A 7,494-nucleotide genomic window follows, 5' to 3' on the forward strand; every position below is an offset into this window, starting at 1 on the left:
AGAACTAACAACATCGCCTCTAAAACACTCTACTTCGAAGATGTTGTCAGTTGATTGCCTGGTAACTGGGACATTTACAAAACGATTTTTTTTTCTGGTAAAGGATGAAATGAGGTATCAAAAGTGTTAGACTTTAAATACATTTCTAAACAGATAAATCATCATTGTACTATAAACAATTAAATTATTTTTGGACATTAAATTATGGGACAGCGTGGCTTAGCGGTGACGCGCTAGACAGCAAACTCGAAAGTCTCGAGTTCGAATCCCTGTAGAGTAAATGCGGCTGGGCACAGTGCTGACCACACTATCCCTTCATATGCTGAGGTCAATAAACATGTGAAATCTCTCTGCTTGTTCTTTCTCGTTGTTGTTTTGTTACCTATCCTTTCTGGTGCCAAGACGCGGAGCAGACGAGAACTTTCTTCCGTATCAATACGTAACTTGCCACTTTTTGTTAGGTCATGAGTTAAGCGGTATTAAAAGTATATAATTTCTATATAATTTCCATTTCTTTCGGGGGAGAGGGGGGGGGGGGTAGCCTTTTTCGGGGGGCGAAAAAAGATACCTGGAAGAAACTCTGAGCAAAATTATACGGATATTCTTTGCCGTTCACTTGGTGCGCAATTCTTTTTTTTTTCTAGGAGATTATATTCTACTTTTAAAAGTTTGAGTATTTGAAAATGTATTAAAATCATGTCTACATTATGAGTTACCACCCCCCGTAGTATTATATAAGAATATTTGGGAAAGTTTAGGGGAGATCGTTCACGGCCTTATTTATACGTGTTGTTGCAAAAAAAAGTGATTATAGGCTATTTATTTTGTGGTATCTTTATGTGAGATACCTCTAGTTATAGTATCATTGTTTGAACTACCTCTGTTTGTGGTAGCGTTGTTTGCGCTGCCTCTATTTGTGGTATCGTTGTTTTTTCACTATACTACACTTACCTACTGTGACTGTTTTAACTGTGACATATAATCAGACAAACACACAAACGCAGCCAAAAAGTGACAGAAAAGCCACACAAACACACACTCAGCCAAAATAGACAACTAAATGTTTATACAGGCATCATATCGACATACTTCACCATTATTACAAACCCAGAGCTAACAACATCGCTTCTGAAACATTCTACTTCGAAGATGTTGTCAGTTAATTGCTTGGTAATTGGCACATTTACAAACCGATTTTTTTTTGGTAAAGGATAAAATGAGGTATCAAAAGTGTTAGACTTTAAATACTTTTATAAACAGATAAATTATCTTTATACTATAAAGTATTAAATTATTTTTGAACAACAAGTACATGGGACGGCGTGGCATGGCGGTGGAGCGTCAGACTGCCAACTCGAAGGTCTCGAGTTCGAATCCCTATAAAGTGGGGCTTGACACACTACCCATTCATATGCACAAACAAACAAAATTTCGCAGTTACGGGAGTTCTTTCCTTGATGTTATTTTTTACATTGTGCAACTGTAAGCTTGTAAGAAAAATACAACATATCGAAATGTAAAAAAAAAAGTATTTAACACTTAAGGCCTACAAAAGTGTATCTATTCACTATACTTTTTAATACCACTTTCTAAATCTAATGATAAAAAGTTGTAAAAAAAATATTTTCTAAAGAGTTAAAAGAAAAGATTTTAAAAACATTAAATATCTGCCAGTATATATATATATAACTTTTTAAGTGGTCAGTATTTATGTCTGTATCGGTCAGTATTTATAATATTTGTATCGGTCAGTATTTATAATATTTGTATCGGTCAGTATTTGAGAACTGTTTAAGATATATGAAAGCAATTTCACCTATAAATAAAAGATATAATTCAAGGTATCGTTATTTGAGCAGCCTCTATTTGTGGTATCGTTGTTTGAACTACCTCTATTGTAACTGATAGTTTTCTCACCATCCTACTGTGACTAATTGTTTTCTCACCATCCTACTGTGACTAATTGTTTTCTCACCATCCTATTGTGACTAATTGTTTTCTCACCATCCTACTGTGACTTATTGTTTTCTCACCATCCTACTGTGACTAATTGTTTTCTCACCATCCTATTGTGACTAATTGTTTTCTCACCATCCTACTGTGACTAATTGTTTTCTCACCATCCTACTGTGACTAATTGTTTTCTCACCATCCTACTGTGACTAATTGTTTTCTCACCATCCTACTGTGACTAATTGTTTTCTCACCATCCTACTGTGACTAATTGTTTTCTCACCATCCTACTGTGACTAATTGTTTTCTCACCATCCTACTGTGACTAATTGTTTTCTCACCATCCTACTGTGACTAATTGTTTTCTCACCAGCCTATTGTGACTGTTTTCTCACTATGATCTGCATTGTACGAAAGATTTAACATCGTCAGCAATACTCTGTCCTGTTAAACTCACATTATAGTAATATGAAGAAATGTTTTCAGGATTGAAGAAAAACTTTCACACTGAACGGAAACATTTTAATAAGAATGCAAATATGCATAAATGTATAAATATACCAACAATATGAAGATAAATCGACACACATCGATAAATGCTAAATAATAAACTAATAATTTTAAAAAAATTATTAACTCTATTACTGGTTTACAGTTGTATAAAACTGTAATCATGTAACGACATCTAAGCGCCTTTTGTATGGAATCCTAATAGTGAACATGGATTTTCATTGTAAACACTTTAATTACCTTTCTAGAAAGATAAATGATCATTGTATTATAACGAATTAAATTATTTTAGCATATCACGTTCAAGGGAAGGTGTGGCTTATCGGTGGAGCGCTATACTGTTAAGTTGAATGTCTCGAGTTCGAATCCCTGTCGAGCAAATCGGATGAGCACAGTGCTGACCACACTACGCATCTTATACCGAGGTCAAGAAACACATGAAATCTCTCTGTTTCGTTCTAATCAATGTATTTTGTTACACATTCTTTTCGGTGCCTAGACGCGGAGCAGACGAGGACTTTATTCCTTATCAATATCAATAAGTAATTTGCCACTTTCTGTTAGGGCTTGCTGCTTGAGTTAAGCGGTGTCAGTCTTTTTTGAGAGAAAACAACTTTCTTCCAGCAATGGAAACCCGATTGATATTTTACGTGTTGTTACAAAAAATGATTACAGGCTAATTAAATGTGTGCTATCATTATTTGAGCTACCTCTAAGGTATCGTTTATTACTAAACCAAATGCGAACTAGGTCTTTCTCTGGCAACCACCATCAATTCAGTCCTTGTCCCAAGCCCTAATGGCAACCCCCATCGATTCAGTCCTTGTCCCAAGCCTTTACTTTCTCAGTACAATGTTTTGTTTTCTAATCAAAATGTCGCTGATCTTTTGTTGTAGTGACGCCTACCTGCCAGCTGGTCCTACTGTGACTAATTATTTTCTCACAATCCTACTGTGACTAATTGTTTTCTCACCATCCTATTGTGACTAATTGTTTTCTCACCATCCTACTGTGACTAATTGTTTTCTCACCATCCTATTGTGACTAATTGATTTCTCACCATCCTACTGTAACTAATTGTTTTCTCACCATCCTACTGTGACTAATTGTTTTCTCACCATCCTATTGTGACTAATTGTTTTCTCACCATCTTACTGTGACTGTTTTCTCACCATCCTACTGTGACTAATTGTTTTCTCACCATCCTATTGTGACTAATTGTTTTCTCAACATATAACTGTGACTAATTGTTTTCTCACTATCATACTGTGACTAAATGTTTTCTCACCATCCTACTGTGACTGTTTTCTCACCACCCTACTGTAACTGATAGTTTTATCACCATCCTACTGTGACTGTTTTCTCACCACCCTACTGTAACTGATAGTTTTCTCACCATCCTACTGTAACTATTTTCTCTCCAAGATCTTGATTGCACACAAGATTAAAAATAGCCAGCAATACTCTGTCCTATTGAATACACAACAAGCTAGCAATACTCTGTCCTATTGAATACACAACAAGCTAGCAATACTCTGTCCTATTGAATACACAACAAGCTAGCAATACTCTGTCCTATTGAATACACAACAAGCTAGCAATACTCTGTCCTACTGAATACACAGCAAGCTAGCAATACTCTGTCCTATTGAATACACAACAAGCCAGCAATACTCTGTCCTATTGAATACACAACAAGCCAGCAATACTCTGTCCTATTGAATACACAACAAGCCAGCAATACTCTGTCCTATTGAATACACAACAAGCCAGCAATACTCTGTCCTATTGAATACACAACAAGCCAGCAATACTGTCCTATTGAATACACAACAAGCCAGCAATACTCTGTCCTATTGAATACACAACAAGCCAGCAATACTCTGTCCTATTGAATACACAAGCCAGCAATACTCTGTCCTATTGAATACAAAAGCTAGCAATACTCTGTCCTATTGAATACACAAGCCAGCAATACTCTGTCCTATTGAATACACAAGCTAGCAATACTCTGTCCTATTGAATACACAAGCCAGCAATACTCTGTCCTATTGAATACACAACAAGCCAGCAATACTCTGTCCTATTGAATACACAAGCCAGCAATACTCTGTCCTATTGAATACACAAGCCAGCAATACTCTGTCCTATTGAATACACAACAAGCCAGCAATACTCTGTCCTATTGAATACACAAGCTAGCAATACTCTGTCCTATTGAATACACAAGCTAGCAATACTCTGTCCTATTGAATACACAAGCTAGCAATACTCTGTCCTATTGAATACACAAGCCAGCAATACTCTGTCCTATTGAATACACAACAAGCCAGCAATACTCTGTCCTATTGAATACACAAGCCAGCAATACTCTGTCCTATTGAATACACAACAAGCCAGCAATACTCTGTCCTATTGAATACACAACAAGCCAGCAATACTGTCCTATTGAATACACAACAAGCCAGCAATACTCTGTCCTATTGAATACACAACAAGCCAGCAATACTCTGTCCTATTGAATACACAACAAGCCAGCAATACTCTGTCCTATTGAATACACAACAAGCCAGCAATACTGTCCTATTGAATACACAACAAGCCAGCAATACTCTGTCCTATTGAATACACAACAAGCCAGCAATACTCTGTCCTATTGAATACACAACAAGCCAGCAATACTCTGTCCTATTGAATACACAAGCCAGCAATACTCTGTCCTATTGAATACAAAAGCTAGCAATACTCTGTCCTATTGAATACACAAGCTAGCAATACTCTGTCCTATTGAATACACAAGCCAGCAATACTCTGTCCTATTGAATACACAAGCTAGCAATACTCTGTACTATTGAATACACAAGCCAGCAATACTCTGTCCTATTGAATACACAAGCTAGCAATACTCTGTCCTATTGAATACACAACAAGCCAGCAATACTCTGTGCTATTGAATACACAAGCCAGCAATACTCTGTCCTATTGAATACACAACAAGCCAGCAATACTCTGTCCTATTGAATACACAAGCTAGCAATACTCTGTCCTATTGAATACACAAGCTAGCAATACTCTGTCCTATTGAATACACAAGCTAGCAATACTCTGTCCTATTGAATACACAAGCCAGCAATACTCTGTCCTATTGAATACACAACAAGCCAGCAATACTCTGTCCTATTGAATACACAAGCCAGCAATACTCTGTCCTATTGAATACACAAGCCAGCAATACTCTGTCCTATTGAATACACAACAAGCCAGCAATACTCTGTCCTATTGAATACACAAGCCAGCAATACTCTGTCCTATTGAATACACAACAAGCCAGCAATACTCTGTCCTATTGAATACACAAGCCAGCAATACTCTGTCCTATTGAATACACAAGCCAGCAATACTCTGTCCTATTGAATACACAACAAGCCAGCAATACTCTGTACTATTGAATACACAAGCCAGCAATACTCTGTCCTATTGAATACAAAAGCTAGCAATACTCTGTCCTATTGAATACAAAAGCTAGCAATACTCTGTCCTATTGAATACAAAAGCTAGCAATACTCTGTCCTATTGAATACACAAGCCAGCAATCTTGGCGTGCCAAACATATTCAGACATGTCAACATTCAGCAACAACATCCATCTTTTTGAGTCGCCGGCTATCGAACTAAACACTGGAAACAGTTTTAACTATGAGTCTGGGTATTTTTAAAGTTATGTATTAAATTATGAGTATTATGAGGAATCATTGTAAATGAGTAAGGTATCATATCATCTGTATAGCCAAATGTGAGTTGTGTCAAACGTGTGATACTGTAATTAAGTTTACTTGCTTTAAAATAAGCCTACAGTACGGTAAATACAGAATTATAATATAATGTCAATTATTTGTTTGCTAAATCACCAAAATCGTTAATTTAACTGTACAGGCTATTAAAAACAGCGATGTATTACAACTACACAACAACAACAAAATGGTAATAATAAAGTTTAATTCTACTGAACACACAGTGAAAATTATCAATAAAAGATATCATATCGACCTAAGCCCACAATAATTCTGAAATACAATGAGAAATATAAAAACAAATTGCCAGTTAGGGCTCCCTTGGAGCAGATGCTTAAAGCACTAATCATATGCCAACATATAGTAATATGTACAAATGTTTTCAGGATTAAAGAAAAAATTTCTCACTAAACATAAACATGCAAATATTCAATATAATAGATGTTATATACATAAAATATGTTGATTTATGACACACATTGATACATACTAAATAATTAAATAATAATTTTTGAAAAATGATTTTAAAACTATTACAGATTTACCAGTTGTATACAAATGTAATCATGCAACGACATCAAGGCTTGTTAAGTATGGAATCCTAATAATGAGCTGGGATTTTCACTGTAAACACTTATCCTATTAAGACCATTTATTTGCCCAATCACAAATAGCCTATTGTACTGTGAATACTACAATAAAAACTGTGCATGTATTACTTATAAGAGGGACCAGTTTAGGGAACAGATCATCTTGTTGCTGTTTTGACATTCAACATGTTATAAAATTATCAGTGATCCAATTTTTCCCATGGTTGGTGTGTAATTAGAAAAATATACAGAATTACAAAACAGCTTTACATATCTGCCTTTGTACAAGAGTAAAGTGCGTCATCGTTATCATCAATTAAACGAAGCAATGTTGTAAGTCTAGCGTAAACATTCCATACACCCAACATTCTATCCAACATTTTACAATACCAATTTTAACAAACAATTTCTACACTCAACTGAAAGTATGCATAGAACAATTAGGAACAGACAATTTGCATGCATATTAGAAAAATTTCATTTGTTTATGTAAGGTCTACAGCTAGATGAAGAAAACCACACATAGGCTACTAAGAACAATCAAGGTCTATACACTAGATAATTTATACACTTCAGCAACTATTTCCTTCTCTGGTGTTATATTTTCCATTGTGCAACTGCTAGCTTCAAACAAAAATACAAAAAATCCAA

Source organism: Physella acuta, unplaced genomic scaffold (genome assembly GCF_028476545.2).
Source record: "Physella acuta isolate Inbredline_101_S28 unplaced genomic scaffold, ASM2847654v3 ptg000507l, whole genome shotgun sequence".
Taxonomy (NCBI): Eukaryota; Metazoa; Mollusca; class Gastropoda; family Physidae; genus Physella; species Physella acuta.